Source organism: Salarias fasciatus, chromosome 3 (assembly GCF_902148845.1).
Source record: "Salarias fasciatus chromosome 3, fSalaFa1.1, whole genome shotgun sequence".
NCBI lineage: Eukaryota > Metazoa > Chordata > Actinopteri > Blenniiformes > Blenniidae > Salarias > Salarias fasciatus.
The window spans coordinates 25427774-25444701 of record NC_043747.1 but is presented as its reverse complement, the minus strand read 5'-3'; positions in this window follow the sequence as shown (position 1 = coordinate 25444701).

The window sequence follows — 16928 nt, the reverse complement described above, 5'->3', positions numbered from 1 at the left end:
GCAGGAAAGCTTCCTTTAACAAACTGCATTTCTTCCAGACATTAAGTTTGGAGCTGGTCAGGGCGTTTATTAAAATGTTTTTCCACTGTTATTTTGAATAATATTAAATTTAAGTCTCGTTTTTCAGCCTGAAGCAATTTGACTTGTTTTACGAGTGATATCAAGATTGTCATCATTGCCATTCAGTGAGCCATCCTGCGTTCAACTTCACATATTGCGGACGATAGATTTTGCAATGCTAATGAACAAAATCCTTTCAAACTTTCTACAATGACTGATTATTATCAGTACTAAGAGGATTCCTGGGATTTCACTCCTGTGTCCACCCGGAAGTGATTTTTCATGTTATATCTCGACACATCATAATATACCTACTTGCACAACATTTTGCTGAAGTCAACTGATGTTAACTGGTTTATTTTGTTCATGTTTTTTGTTCATGAGCACATTGGGTGACTTAATTAAGAGCATAACACCAACCCCATGTTAGGGCTTCCGTGGTGAAGGGGCTCAAAAATCCAACAATTCTATACGATGAAAATATACTACAAATATAATATGACCAGAACTGGTCTTAAAGTGCATCTTTTACGTGTGGATGAGTCCATCTGTGAAAGCACTGTGCTGATCAGCTGTCTCCAGTGTTCACTGGCATCTTCAACACTGATGAGAGAGAGAGAGAGAGAGAGAGAGAAAGAGAGCGAGAGGACATAGTGCTGTCCATGGTGCTGAAATAATATCTACAAAGATTCACGAAGTACATGGCTTGCCACACAAACACTCTTTACCTTTCTCTCTCTCTCTCACTCTCTCGCTCTCTCGCTCTCTCACACACACGGACACGCCCATTCACACACACACACACACACACACACACACACACACACACACACACACACACACACACACACACACACACACACACACACACACACACACACACACACACACACACACACACAATTGGCTATAATATAAACTTCTTAGTCTCTCACCTTCAGCTTTTAAAAGAATATTGTAAATATGTTGTGAGTTTTAGTTTTCAGTTCATATTTATTGTTGATGTTATATTGTTGCTATATTCCTTAATTTTCTATAGTTTCGATGTTTTTATTTGTGTGCCTCTTATGTTTTTTTCGAGTCGCATCACGCCACCAACACAAATCCCTGGAATGGTTTCACTGTGCCTGACAGTAAAACCGGATTGTGATTGTGATATAACTCTATCATAGATATGTGAAACTTTTACTGGATTTGTGGAAATGAAAAAGAGAAAAGCATGAATAAAATACAACTGCAAACCTGAAACATTTTTAACACAGAAATCAAACAGGGAATCTCAGCAGGAGGGAGTGAGTTGCGGACAGCAGCGTCATACTCCGGTAAAGATCATCTCTAAACTGTACAGGAGGCGACAAAAGCAGCATGTGACAACCTCTCTGTGTGGGAACAGGAGTTGAGCATTCAGGTGTCACAGGGAGACTGGTATTCCCTGTAGAAAGCACAACAAACTTCCACCAGTTCTAAAAAATGGAGGGAATTCGAATGGAAGATTTTAATCCGGTTTTTCATTAAGCCACACATTAAAAGCAAACAGTTGGAAAAACACCAGCAATGTAGGAGACAATGTGGGCTCACGGATGCCAACCATTCTCACATATAATCTCTCATACTGTACCAGCTGGAGTCGATGAGGAGACGTCTGGTCCAGACCAATATACAGGAAGTTACAGGAGTCTCACCCAGATGTTATAAAGGAATGAATGAAAGTTGGTGTGAGAGCGATCAGGATTTACTTTGGCCAACAGCCTCAACTGATGGTTAAAGAGAATTCCATTCAGAAACCTCCACAATGAAACAAGTCGGAGCATAAAACTCATCTGAGGCTGCTGCAGGAGTTGTCTGACTCTTCCTCAAACAGCTCAGATTTTACAGTCTGAAGTGAACAAAAACTGATTTTACATGGTAAAACCTAACAAACTGAACAGTGTAGGTGCAGACAGTGATAAGACAGGATGAGGAGGAGGAGGAGTCCAAACACACAGTGATGATTCTGTGTCACATCCAGAGGAACCCTGGTTCATTGTTGAACTCTTCACGCTGCGCCACTGACAATCTACAGGTCTTCTGCTGGTTCCTCTGCCACTCGATGCTGGATGACGCTGTGCTCTCCTGAGTAAATATTCAGGATTTAATCCCAGTCAAACTCCCACCTGCAGAGAGATGAGAGGAGATGATCAGAGTCTCTGTGAAGCAGTGAGGACTTCAGTCCTGTTCAGAGCAGCAGTCAGCAGCTCAGAGCTCATGAAGGACCACCACTGTCACACCAACACAACAAGCCTGAGGCTCCTCTGATTGGCTGACTGTGTGTCCTCTGCTGTCCAATCCTGAAGCTGCTCAGCGTTCTCCTCTCACAGCCTCTGATAGGAGCGTAGGTCGAGCTCCTTCAGGTGGGAGGGGTTGGACTTAAGAACTGAGAACAGAGAAGAGCTGATCTTTGGCAACCTGCATCTCTCCAACCTGAATGAAGAGTGAAAACAGCAGAATCAATGAATGAACATGAACATTTGTTTAAACAGAAACAAACAAAGCAGGTGACTTTCTTTCAAAATAAAGTCCAGATCTAAATGTTCAGAAATTGTAAAATAATCAATATGACACCAAATTAAATATTTTTGAGATTTTTCAAGTATTTTGAAAGATACTGCATAAAGAAACTGTATTCTTTGGTTTAACATTTCATTTTTTTATTTTCTTCACCTCTACAAACATCTGGATTTGCAATTTCCAACCATCATACACACCTGCTGTGATGCCACAGACTGGTTCTGTCTTCATACACTTCAGAAAGACAATAAAAGATCAAAACCACATGGGGGCGCTGTGGCCTGGTTTTGGTTTATCCTGTCTGGTTTCAGGTGGGCGGTGCTGGCTGTGTTTCCAGAATCAAGGATCAGGCTGCTGATTATTCTGATTTATCTCACCTGTGATGCCAGGTGGAGTTCATCTGGCTCTGTTCAACAGCTGCTCAGAATCCGTCACGCTGGAGCGTAACTTCTGAATCGATTGGTATTTGATAGGTGGTTTTTGTTCTCAGTCATTTCAACCTCTGTTTCACAAAATTCTAGAATGTTCCTGGAGTCTGGAATGTGTCAGAATTCTGGAGGCAAAACATCTGAAACACTCAGGATGGAAATTTTAACTCCCCAACAATTAAAATGAGTATTTAAAAAGTTTAACAATTGAATGGAGGGTGTTAATACAGCTACAGTATTGATAATTGTAAAAACATTAGTGAAAGAAATTGGTGAAACTTACATTTTTCAAGTTCTTTATTCTGAAAAAAAAAACATTTGTGTTTGTAAAATGTTATACATTTTGGGAAGTACACATTTTTCATTTGTATTTCTTTGCCTATTCCACACTAGTTCCTAAAGGAAAGAAACCGTTCTTTTTTTCCACTGTGCCCCACTAGTTAATGATTGTCATCATTAATGAATGAACTTATTTACAGAAGGTTACTTTTCACACTCTGTGTGTGTGTGTGTGTGTGTGTGTGTGGGGGGGGGGGGGGGGGATTTATCTTACATTGTTGATTTATCGAGGTTTCTTGAAATGGTTCCAGTTAGCTGTTGTAGCAGGGGGGACATTAATTAGTGACGCACACTTCCTCCGCACAGGTTGAACCGGACAGGCGGAGTTCTTCTCTTCATTGTTTTGAGCTAGTCCGTTTAAAGTTGCTGAATCTGGTAAAAACTTGATGAACTAGTGAGAGTAGTGCTTCTTGACATGTATGATGTTTAAAGTTTTGATTTTTGACGGTTGAAAAAGGTTTTATTCCACCTTAATTTAGGCGGAGTTTCCTCCCTCATTAGCATATCGTCAGGCTCCTGCAGGGAAGAGACGCAGTGGGCTCAGTTGATATGAAACTATTGAAATGTGAAATAAGCCTTTATTGATCTATATTTTATGATGAATATAATTTGGAAACACAAATTATTATCTGACACCATTTACTTGAATTTATGCACTTTGATTTTGTAAGCATGATTGATCTTTAGGGTATTTTTCTAGCATTTTATGTTTTAAACGCCACAGTGTGAGTTTAGTTTGCCAGGTTTAAAGTGATCTCCTCTATTATTTGACACAGTATTTTGATGTATATGTCAGTAAAAACAAGGGAACCAGACATATTCTGCACTGGGAAGAGAGATTTTACCTCTGTGTGTTCTGACTGTGGCCCTTTTTACTGATCTACAGGTAAAAGAAATGTGCAGATCCTGACCGCCCTGCAGCTTCGCTCCTGCCTGCTTCAGTTCAGGTATCGGCAGCCGCTTAGATATCAGGGTGGAGTTCATACAGGTAGGATCAAATATGCAACTACACAAAGAAAGGCATTTAGAGGTGAAAAAAATATAAATAAACACAAAACTTACCAATAAAAGAACTACACTGCTTTTTAATTGAGTTTATGTACTAGAGGGTTTTTTTTTCTATTTTTAACCATTTCATCATGAATCATGAGTTCTCAGTAAGACAATATAGATAAAGGAAACCAAACATGGCAATTCAGAGCAAAGGTGTAACATAAAGCATCCAGTACATCTCATCAAAGGAGCATTTTCTTTAAGAAAAAAAAATCTGTCATCTCCATCAACGATGTCTTGGTCAAGTTTTTCTTCACTTGAAAGTCAAAGGTCTGGACTGGAACATTGGTTCCTGAACCAATCAGATGTGAGATCCCGAGAACGCCAAACAAGCAGAGCAGTATTCTGTAGTTCATGTCTGTAGAAACACAACAGTCTGTAATTATAGAAGTCAGTAAAAGAAGGAGACCAGAAGTAATTTTGTTGAAACCTAAGAAGTGTCAGCATCCTTCCAAAAAATCCAACAATCAAAGGCGGAGTAAATCGAGGATGACGATTGAAGAATCTTTTGAAAGGTGGAGAAGTTTGAAAGACCAAATAAATTTCAAGACGGATGCAGAGTTGAAAAAGTTTCTCCTTGAAAGGTAAGCACCAGAGTTTGTGTTGTTTTTTTTTTTTAATTAACTGAACAGTTTCACCTAATTTACAAAACATTTTAGTCTAATTTCACACTCGGCACTCTTGATTAAATTTCATTTGTGTGACAGCATGGCTTTATTATTGTAGCAACAGCCAATACTCGCTCATCAGTAAATCTTCTGTTTAGTGTGTTTGATGCTAGCAGCTGGGTTGTCTTATTCCACCCATTAAACAAAAAGTAAACAGTTCAGAGTGCCTGTCACTCCCTCCACAGCAGCCTGTAGTGATCCTGTGTGACTGGAAGTGCAGTGCGATCGATGGGAAGAGTCTCTGCAGGGTCTGCATGTGATGTTGTTGTCAGTGGCGTCTCTCCAGCCAGGACCGGTTTTAGCTTTGAGTGATATGTCCAACTGCATCGGGCACAATTTTTGAAGGGCATGTCGATTTTCTGATTAATCTTCATTTAAAAACTGCGTGGCGAAATGCCGATGCTTTATTCTTTCATTTGTTTATTTAGATCTTATTACTGCTGTAGATGTAAATGTATGTTTACTGTAATTTTCCAAATAGGATCTGTGATCTTTCAGTGTGGACTGGGGAACTGATGATGATGAAGGCCTAGATGACCATTCTGTTCTCTGTTCCTCACATTTCCACAAGGTGTGTTCAGTATTTATTTTAACAAAAGCTCCTTAATGTTTGATGCGTCTTCGTGACACAGAAGTTACTTTTATGCTGTAGTAAGATTCAATAGTCACAATTTCATGATTTCCTTTGAAGAACCACAGAGGAGACTGAAGTTTGAGTTGGTATTTATTTGGTATTCATAGTGACGAAACAACAAAGTACATTTCGAATTTGAAGAAGTCATTCTTTTTCATATACATATTTCTTACAGGATGGGATTCACACTTAAAGCTCGTGTCCGGAGTTTCCCTTCATTTCCAATGTATGTATCATTTTTCAACAGAGCTTAAATGTGTCAGTCTGGTTCGATACTACAATATAATATCAGCATAAAGCAATATAAAAATGTATTTATGAGCCCCGCCTTCGTCTCATAGACCCCCATGTTATCCGAAAAAGCGCCGGTCAGCGTCAGCCAATAGATTTCGAGCTTCCGCATTCTCCTGTTGTCAATTAAACTGTGAGCGCAGCCAGAGAGTACGGCCGCTCGCCCAGGCAGAGGAGAGTTAGCTCCGCAGCAGCCGCCCCGCTTACCTTGGATATATCCATTGTCTGCTGAACATCCACCGTAAACAGCTAAACATGGAGGATGCTGTAGTAGTCAGGACCGAAAATTGAAAAAGCCCCTTAGAAAACAACATGGTAGGCATTTTTGAGGAAAAACATTTTAAGCATTGTTTCTATATGATTTTTTAGTGCTGAATCCATTTCTGCCGGTTGCCCAGCTGTAAAAGTTACCGTTTAGTCATAATTGATTCATTAGCATAATTAATATATTAATCGCCCAAAGTTAGAAATTGCTATTAATTTCCTATTTGTTAATATCATACATATGATTGCTTGGTATCATTGTAAAGGGGACCTTCTAGCCTTTAATTTAAGCCCATATTTGCATTTTTTTGACAAACACAGAGGTCACATGACCTCTTTAAACTATAAATTACACACATTTTCCCACAATTTTCGCATAAACTACATAGTTTATTTTATCCCTGTGGGATCAAGGGATATCAAGGACCCAAAAGCCAACAATCTCAATACTAAATACAGGAAATGTATGATATTTCTTTGTGAGAGGCTATTGTGAGCCTTAAAATAGCAGTAACCAGTTCAGGCCCATTCACCTCCATTCATTCTTTGCACCAGCATTATGTAAACAAAAAAACCCACACCAATTGTTTAGATGTAATGATACTATTAGTAATATTAATGCAATGACAATCAAAGGCCAGGTAGACATTTTCCATCCTTGTAATCAGTAAAATTCACTGAAGATGGCAACAAATTACAAATATAAATAGCAATGATTAAATCAAAATGACATTACAGGTTCTTTGTGATCATATTTTTTTTTCCTTCAGTGCATTACATATAATGTGTCACTTGACTTTCGGCACTGACAGGATGCAGTGCATGGGTTTGGCTTACAGCCGCACCGGGCCGTCTTCCATCCAGTTGTGCAGCCACAGGTCACTAGCTCCTCACAGCATCTGGAACTGCAGGCAACGACATGAGTTCAGGAACAAGCACGTTGTTCTCCATCTTCCATCCCATATTTTCAGGGGGTGGCAGCACCGGGTACTGCAGGTGGGCCTGCCGCCAAGCCGAAGTCTGGAGGTGAACATGATGGATGTGAAATTTCAGAGCGTCTCTGGTGGGTGGGTCTCTCTGTGGTCATGCCTTTAACAAACAGGCCCAAATGGACTTCACTGATGTTGTTTGTGTTGTTTGCACCGTATAATTTACAGAAAAACATTTCTGCATCCATGATGGTGGAGTCACTAAGCTCAGGACCTTCACCAAGCCCCTTGAGTAGATGGCTGTGCTGTCTAAATACATTCCAGCAGGTCTTCTTCGTGTGTCCTGAAATGTATGATGTCGAGTCACTCCCAGTGACTGCATGGAAACCTGGAAGTGGCTCAAGAACCTCTTCATCCATCTGCAGCTTTTCCACAACTGCATGGATGGGGATGTACTTTCTGTCCTTTGCTGTCCCTGCTTTCATCCAGATTTGTTGGCATGGCATTCTGTGGAAGTAGGCGATCAGCAGAATCAAGACATTGGTGTCTCTCTCACAGTTGGAGTTGAACTTCTCAGCATTGGGGTTGGAGTTTTTCCACATCTGTTATAGACAGTTTCTTTATACGATCAATTGCTGGATGGTTGTCTCTATCACAAAGTTTGTCTCGTGCCTGTGCAGCACCTTTTATTGTGTCAAACCCCTGCTGTCCTCCTTTTGATAACTTTTCGTTTTTGTCTCCTGACAGATGAGACATTCTTCTAGAGCTAGAGAGTGGCCAGTCTCCTTCAGAGTGCCAGCAGCTCCATGATCACGCAGAAACAGAAATTAAAGTGCTTATTTAGCCAGCTTGTTAATGTCTTCTTCTTCTTAGTACTCCAGCGAGGGTCAGGGTATCCCGTCTCAGTGCATTGAGTCGACCAGATGAACCAGGTTTTTCCATTGCTGGCGATCTTGTGCCAGCTGCTCTGCATCCTCCACAGCAGCTCCGTGTTGTTGGAGGTCACCCGCAACGACGTTGAGCCATCGGGTGCGAGGTTTCCCTTGTGGTCATCTCCAGCCTGAGGCCTCTGGGTCAAACTGGAGAATGGCTCGTGTCGGATGTTCTGGGAGTAGACGAAGGACATGGCCGAGCCAGCGGGTTCGGTGTTGTGCAACCAAGGAAGATGCTCGGGGCTGGCCTGTGCGGGCTCTAAGCAGAAACTCGCTGGGGCCACCTGATGTTCTCCATGGTTCTAAGAGCCCTGCTATCAAAGCCATCGATTGTTAGGCCAGACTGTCATTCAGGGGCCACGTTTCTGAGCCATATGGCTCAGAAAGGATGGCAGCAGGATGGAGAGTACGGCTAATTTGTAAATCCGGAGCTTCGTCGTGCGTGAGATGATCTGGTGCTGCCAGAGTGGTTTCCAGAGGGACTGCAGAGCAGGTGCTGCCAGGGCTCGTCTGCGGTCAGTCTCTGGTTTTAGATCCCCGCTGTGTGTCACCATGGACCCCAGGTACACAAAGTTCTTGACAGGCTCTACGATGTCGCTCCCAATTTGCATGGGAGGTGGATTCACCTCGCTAGCTATCTTTAATCAATAGAATTCACTGATTTCAAATAACTTCATTGATTTACATAAACACATTCATCAAATAAAAAACAAGTGTTAGTTACCTAAGATGGATACCAACAAAGTAATGAAAGCTGTCAGCATGCGTGTTGGCCTCTTGTCTGCAGTAACTCCCTAGTCGGGTTCCAGGCTCACAGTAATCCCCCAGATTGTAATAATATGGTGATGTTATACATTTTCTGAAACTCCATAGGCAAGTCAGTATTTCAGTATCTGTTTTTTGTGTCTCTGGTATTCCTAGGTACCACAGGGCTAAAACAATGAAAATAACTTAGGTGGAATTTGTGAAAACAAATATGTTCTTTGTGGTTTGAGGAGCTCGAGTGACCACCATGTGTGCCAGAAAGGTTGATAATTGGATTTAAATGAAAGCTAAAAATGTCCTCTTTAAAATAACACCAAACACAACATTATTGAACATTGGGAAGTGCCCTAACTATGAGCCTAAGCAAGGATAGGCAACAGTGTCTAACATCTAAATTACCATGGAAGGGGGATAACTTGGAGGAGGAAATATAGAAAATCAGGGGCCTTATTTGAAGGGCAACCGGTGGATTCTTGTTTGGGACACCTTGAACTTTCAAAAAATGCTGGTTGCCCACTTTTCCTCAAAAATGCCTACAGGGTCACATGATTCTGAATTTACAGCCCAGTCTATAGGACTCGGAGGCTCTCATTTTCACCCGACAGATAATAGCGTGCACAATTAAGGGGGCGTGGCTTGGTCACTCATGAAAGCAGAGGGAGGGCGGAACCTGAGATGTTGGATTAAAAAAAACCCTCTCTCTTTCAAAACTCCGGACACGAGCTTTAAGGAACCACCGTTGTTGAACAACCTGCCAATAATTGGTGCAGATGGAACTGTACTGATATCTCAGATGAGGGGCCTCAGTGTCTCAACACACCTTCATCCACTGAACCGGACGTCTTTCCCACCACACACAAGGTTTTTACTGAGGACGACCTGAAAGGAAGACGGGCGCCGACCACCTGGGAGGACTGTCTGAATCACCCAGCAACATTCCTCAGTCTGCCTGACAGGAGTAACATCACTCAGGTGGACTGCCAAGGCCTTCCTCCATGTGACATCTGAACATATTCAAGGTTTTCAGCAAGTATCTTGGAATGGGTGAGCTATAGAAACATGTTGAAACACCCAGGTTGTGTGTGTTTCTGTACATCTGGCTACAAAACGGCTTTGTGTTGCTTCATTTCACTCTTGTCACCATCAGTCTAACTCATCCAGGAGACATGGAGGCCACAGCTCCTCCCCTCTGGGCCGTACCGTCTTCAGAATCTCTGTTTGAAAACTGACCCTCAAAACACACAACACTAATGAAATGTGAAGAAGAAACATATTCAAACCATCAAAATCATTCTGCACATAATCCCTTTCAGGTGACTCAAATAAACACTAAAATCCAGTGAACAGTGAGAGAGAAGCCATGGTCACTGAATCTGGGATTATTATTCTCATGTTTAGTTTTATTCCGTTTCAAAAAGTGTTTTCTTTAATCTGATCACTGAGATCTACATGGCCTGTGTCTAGTCTGTTTAATAATGCTGTATTCTTTGTGAAAGTGGAACATAAACAATTCAACACTGTATTGCAGACATTTTCCATCATATCCCTAACTTTTTGGAGCGTAAATAAATAAACAGCTTTATTCATTTTCATTTGTTAGCAAGTACCATTAATGCAGTAAATGTATCAGAAAAAACAATAGAACATAAGTCAGTACAAAAGGCTTTATTATCAAACACACAACTGAATAGAAACAGAAAAAAATGACATTAAAAAAGAAGAAATAGAAAAACATGAATAGTTCTATGTTCATGAGGGATATGAATGGATTTCTAGTTAAATCATCCTCTCTTGCCATGACACACTGCTTTCAGGAGAATTGCAGTAAGCATATGAATAGTTCAATGTTCAAGAGGGATTTGAATGGATTCCAAGTTAAATCATCCTCTCCTGCCAGGACACACTGCCTTCAGGAGAGTTGAAAAAGGCAGAAAAAGCCTCCCGGACAGCCCTTGCTTCGGCGGATGTGCGCTGTCCTGCCATGTTGCCCCACAGGTCTCAATCTTCCTCCCTGCTGTTGGAATTCTTCCAGCAGCCGCTGGTTGTCTCTTGGACAAAGCAGGAAGTTGTGCAGAACACATGCTGCAATCACAACGGAGTCCACATTTTCAGGGAGGAGATTGATGCGCCGATACATGATCCTCCACCTTGATGCCAAAATGCCAAAAGCATTCTCCACAACCATCCTTGCTCTTGACAGCCGGTAGTTATAGATCCTCTTGTCATGATCCAAGAGTGATCCAGGGAATGGCCTCATCAGATAAGGCTTCAGTGGAAATGCTGCATCAGCAACTATCACATGTGGCATCGGGTTTGCATCAGCAGCACCAGGGAGAGGGGCACATGGGTGGCACATGGAGGGTTCCACGCTCCATTCCAATGCCAAGGGCAGATCCTGCATAGATGCCTCCATCACTGGATCGTCCATAGTCTCCCACATTTATGACTCGAAACCTGTAGTCTGCATCAACGAGTGCCAGCAGCACCGTAGAAAATGTCCTTTTGTAGTTAAAGTACATGCTGCCTGAATGTGGTGGTTTTTCAATAACGATATGTTTGCCGTCAAGGGCACCCAAGCAATTGGGAAAGTTCAATTTTTTTCCAAAATCCCTGTGCCAGTTCTCTCCATGACTCTTCTGTTGGTTGCGGTAAATACTGGCCCATCATTGTATTTTCTATGGCTTTGCAGAGCATGAACACAGAGTTCCGTACTGTTGTCACTCCAAGACGATAACTGAAAGCCAGGCTCACAAATGAATCGCCTGATGCCAGGTATCTGGAAAGAAGAAATTAAAAAAAAAGAAGAAAACATGTTAATTATTGTATTATTTCTTTGTTTTTCAGTTCAACAGTGCATAGACAAATGGAGGAGTATCAGAGATGGATATGTGAAGATTCGCAACAAGAAACTTAAACAACCAAGTGGTGCTCAAGCTGGGAGAATAAAGGATCATAAATATGAAAAAATGACCTTTTTAAACCCATACATTACAGCTAGAAGGTAAGATATTTATAGTAATGTTTAATATCCAATGTGTTTTGTTAATTTTGTATTTTCATGTTTTTTTGGTGTGTGTGCAGTTCTAAAAGCAACTTGGATATCACGCCACAAGCACAGGCGGCAGAAACTGAGATGCCTTCCTGTCCGACACATCCGGAAGACGCTGCATCTTCCACATCCTACGTCTCTCATCCCTCCACCATCAGTGTTGACAGGCCATCACGCTCGAGGAGCCCAAGAGAGAGGACTGCTGCCACACCAACACCACCTCCACCCCCAACACCGACACCATCACCACCACCCCAAACACCAACACCACCCATCATGGCAGCAAGAACAAGGACAACAACTCCTACAACTTCTGCCCCTGCTGGTGCTGCCACTGCAGCAAATATTGGTACGAGGGGAAGAGCCAAAAAACAACAAGTGGATTTTGGGGACAGACTTTTAAACATGTTGCAGGAGCCACAGACACCATACATCCCACAGACAGATGCTGATGAAAACTATCACTTTGCACTACACATTGTTCCAATGCTGTGCAGGCTAGATCGTGACACCCAACAGGAGGCCAAAATAGCCATTTTGAATACTTTGCACTCCCTACAACAAAGGTCACAGCAACGGCAAATGCGTCCTCCTCCTCCTCCCCCTCCCCCTCCTCCAACTTGGTCTCCACACCCGTCCACATCTACAATCCCAACCCCCCCTGCTGCTCACAGTGAAACCATGGGGCCCTTCATGACTTTGCTCTCTTCAACAGACACACCCTGGGAAGAAGAGGCATTTTCCACAGACTAAAAACACTGACACTGTGACACTGTGTTTGTATTACTAGTTGGTAGTTATTTAGTTAGTTATTACGTAGTTAGATTGATTTGTTCTCCTTATTTCATATTTTAATTTACTTAACTGTTGTTTACATGAGTGTGCCGTAAGTTTATGCCTTTTATTTATATATATATATTTGTTTATTTCAGTACCTTTATTTACTTTGATAATCATATATTTCGTTTATTTGAATCTCATTTTATTCAGTTTGGTTGTTACATATATATTATGCACATATTTGCTTGCTGTGAATACAATGAGTGTTAGACAACAACGTTCTTCTGAGTTTCTATCTTTTATTTTCCATTTTGTAATAAACTACATCGTTTTGAGAGTGCTGTGCAGTGACTTACCTCAGACCAACAGCAAGTCTTTGTTTGGGTTCGATGGCTGCCCTGTAAGTAGTGCTATGGCGCCTCAAATCTGGTCCAACAATCGACAGCAATTCGTCCATCTTTTCAGCAGACATACGAAAGTACTGGTGATGACGCTCACTGTCCAGTCTCAGTTCTTGGACAAGATGGTAGTAATCCCCGAGGAGTCTTCTTTGTTGGTTTATGGGGTGAACCCAAAAACGGCCTCTCCTCTTCCTTCTCTGTGCCATAGCCATGACCAAAGCCAGAGCAAAACATTTCCTTCTGGAAATACGATCTAAAACATACAGGCATAAAAAGCAATTTTAGAATACTACTCCTATTTCACAAATAAGCAATAAGAAGGGCTGGGGCTCTCCAGGACCAGGATTGAGCATCCCGGATCTAAACAAATGATAAATATAACTTGCTGGTGGTCTCCATACTCACTCATTGTCGATGATCCACAGATGAAAGTATGTTGTCCAGCAGCGACGACGTAAAGTCAAAAATAACCGTGAAATCAGGCAGAATGGGCGAGAAATGATAGCGTCGTTGTAGTTCCGGTTTATTTGTACTCGCAGCATATCGCAAGATTTTGTGCTCCTCGCGCATGCGCTTTTCTGCTTCTCCGGCCTGGCGGAACAGAGGCGCAGCGGAGCAAAGCGGACGCTGTGGGTTTTGACAGAACGGAGCAGAGCTGAGCGGAGCGGTCCGGAGCACAGCGGACCGGAGCACAGCACGGACGCACGCAGTGGAATCAAGCAGTTAGTAAGCCTCGACCACACTCAGTGACACACACACACACACACACGTCTGTTTCCCTTTGTAAGCCCTCATCACCCAGCCTGACTCTAGGAACGGAAATAGAGAGCTCTGTCCATCAGACTAATGCTGTTTTCGGCTTGATTGGTTCAAGCTGTTAAGCCACGTCCACTGCTGCACAATGTAGACAAGGTTACGTCAGGTGCACAATGAAGATTTGAGGTGTCCCCGGCTTCTGGCGTAGTTTAGAAAGATGAATAGTAACAATGTATTTTGATGTCAAATTGTGTACCTGCAACGTAAAATGCGTACAGCTTGGCAGCTCTGGTTTAGTGATTTCAGACATGGACCTGGTCCAGTGCAGTGTAGCTGTGAAAAATTAATTCTAATATGACTGTTCAATGAATTTAGAACATCTAACAGAGACAACATAACTATGTTGACTTGCAGGCAAAGCAGCAATGTCCTTACAGTGAAGTCTGAGGTCAAAATACAAACAAACGTGTTCCTGTCCTGTCATTTTCAACCATGTGATCGCAATGGACTCTGTGCACAAGCCTGGTGATGAACTTCCAGTTTTCGCCTGTTTTCGGCAAACAAGCTTCTGGTTCACTTCATGCTCCAGTCACTACAGGTGGTGACTTGAATTAACACCTTCACATCAGCCCTGTCACTGTACAAAAGAAGGCCAAACAAAATGTCAAGGATGCTTTTAGTTTTCAGAAACTACTGAGAACTGTTGTTCCATCAACTTGTAACAGTGGACTGAGCTTCCTCTGCACCCCAGAGGACACCAGACTCTGAGCGCGGTGGATACATAAAATACACAGGACGGGACTTTCAGTAACTCAGCAAACCAAGGTTTACAGCCAACATTTGAAAAATTTCTGAACAGCATGTAACTGCTCAGGGCAGATCTTTTTGTTTTTTATTTATTACCCTTGTCCTGTTCGGCAGTTGGGGCGTGCAATATTGTATGATTGTAGCCTTTTACTATCCGAACAGATTTTAAAGTTCGCAGCAGGACGAGACTGAATCTCCTCCTGCTGCTGCCTTTATTTAAAGCTGACATCCGGCATGGCTGCCGCTCAGAGAGCAAGAGACAGAAAGAGAGAGAGATAAAGAGAGGGGGAACGGGGGGGGGCACAACCTATGTACATATTCACAATACAAAACCGTGTTCTCCCCTAAGAACTGCCACCTTAACGTGGTGGGGGAGTTTGAGAGCCCGCATGATCCCAGGAGCTATGTTGCCGGGGGGCTTTATGCCCCCTAGTAGGGTCTCCCATGGCAAACAGGTCCTGGGTGATGGGCCAGACTGAGAGCAGTTCAACAGCCCTTATGAGAAGAGAGACAACAAAGGTCGTTACGTCGCCCGGTATGGCGCAGCCGGGGCCCCACCCTGGAGCCAGGCCTGGGGTTGGGGCTCGTAAGCGAGCACCTGGTGGCTGGGTCTTTGCCCACGGGGCCCGGCCGGGCTCAGCCCGAATGGACGACGTGGGCCTGACCTCCGGTGGGCTCACCACCCACCGAGGGAACCGTAGGGGCTGGGTGCAGTGTGGAATGGGTGGCAGCCGACGGCAGGGTGCCCGGCGACCCGATCCCCGGACACAGAGACTGGCTCGAGGGACATGGAATGTCACCTCGTTGGCGGGGAAGGAGCCCGAGCTTGTGAGGGAGGTTGAGAGGTACCGGCTAGATATAATCGGGCTCACCTCCACACATAGCCTGGGCTCTGGAACCCAACCTCTCGAGAAGGGCTGGACTCTCCACTTCTCTGGCGTTGCCCGCGGTGAGAGGCGGCGGGCTGGTGTGGGTTTGCTTATAGCCCCACAGCTCAGCCGCCATGTGCTGGAGTTCACCCCAGTGAACGAGAGGGTTGCATCCCTGCGCCTTTGGGTCGGGGATAGGTGCCTCACTGTTGTCTCGGCTTACGGGCCGAACAGCAGTGCAGAGTACCCGGCCTTCTTGGAGTCCCTGGGAGGGATGCTGGACAGTGCTCCGACTGGAGACTCCATTGTTCTACTGGGGGAATCCAACGCTCACGTGGGCAGCGACAGTGAGACCTGGAAGGGGGTGATTGGATCGCACGGCGTCCCCGATCTGAACCCGAGTGGTGTTCTGTTATTGGACTTCTGTGCTTGTCACAGTTTGTCCATAACGAACATCATGTTTGAGCACAGGGGTGTCCATAAGTGCACTTAGCACCAGGACACCCTAGGTTGGAGGTCGATGATCGACTTTGTTGTCGTGTCATCTGACCTCCGGCCACGTGTCTTGGACACTCGGGTGAAGAGAGGGGCAGAGCTGTCGACCGATCACCACCTGGTGGTGAGTTGGATTCGCTGGCGGAGGAGGAAACCGGACAGACTTGGCAGACCCAAACGTGTTGTGAGGGTCTGCTGGGAACGTCTGGTGGAACCCTCTGTCAGCATGGTTTTCAACTCCCACCTCCGGGAGAGCTTCTCTCATGTCCCGAGGGAGGCTGGGGACATTGAGTCTGAGTGGACCATGTTCTCCACCTCCATTGTCGAAGCAGCTGCCCGGAGCTGTGGTCGTAAGGTCTCCGGTGCCTGTCGTGGCAGCAACCCCCGAACCCGGTGGTGGACACCGGCGGTGAGGGCTGCCGTCAAGCTGAAGAAGGAGTCCTATCGAGCCTTGCTGGCTCATGGGACTCCCGAAGCAGCTGACAGGTACCGGCAGGCCAAGCGAACTGCAGCCCGAGCGGTTGTGGAGGCAAAAACTCGGGTCTGGGAGGAGTTCGGGGAGGCCATGGAGGAGGACTATCGGTCAGCCTCGAAGAAATTCTGGCAAACAGTCCGGCGCCTCAGGAGGGGAAAACAGGTCTCCGCCAACACTGTTTACAGTGGAGGTGGGGAGCTGCTGACCTCAACTGGGGATATTGTTGGACGGTGGAAGGAATACTTTGAGGACCTTCTCAATCCTGTCACCACGTCTTCCATAGAGGAAGCAGAGGCTGAGGTCCCAGAGGTGGACTCGTCCATCACCCAAGCTGAAGTCACTGAGGTGGTTGGCAAGCTCCTCAGTGGCAAGGCACCGGGGGTGGA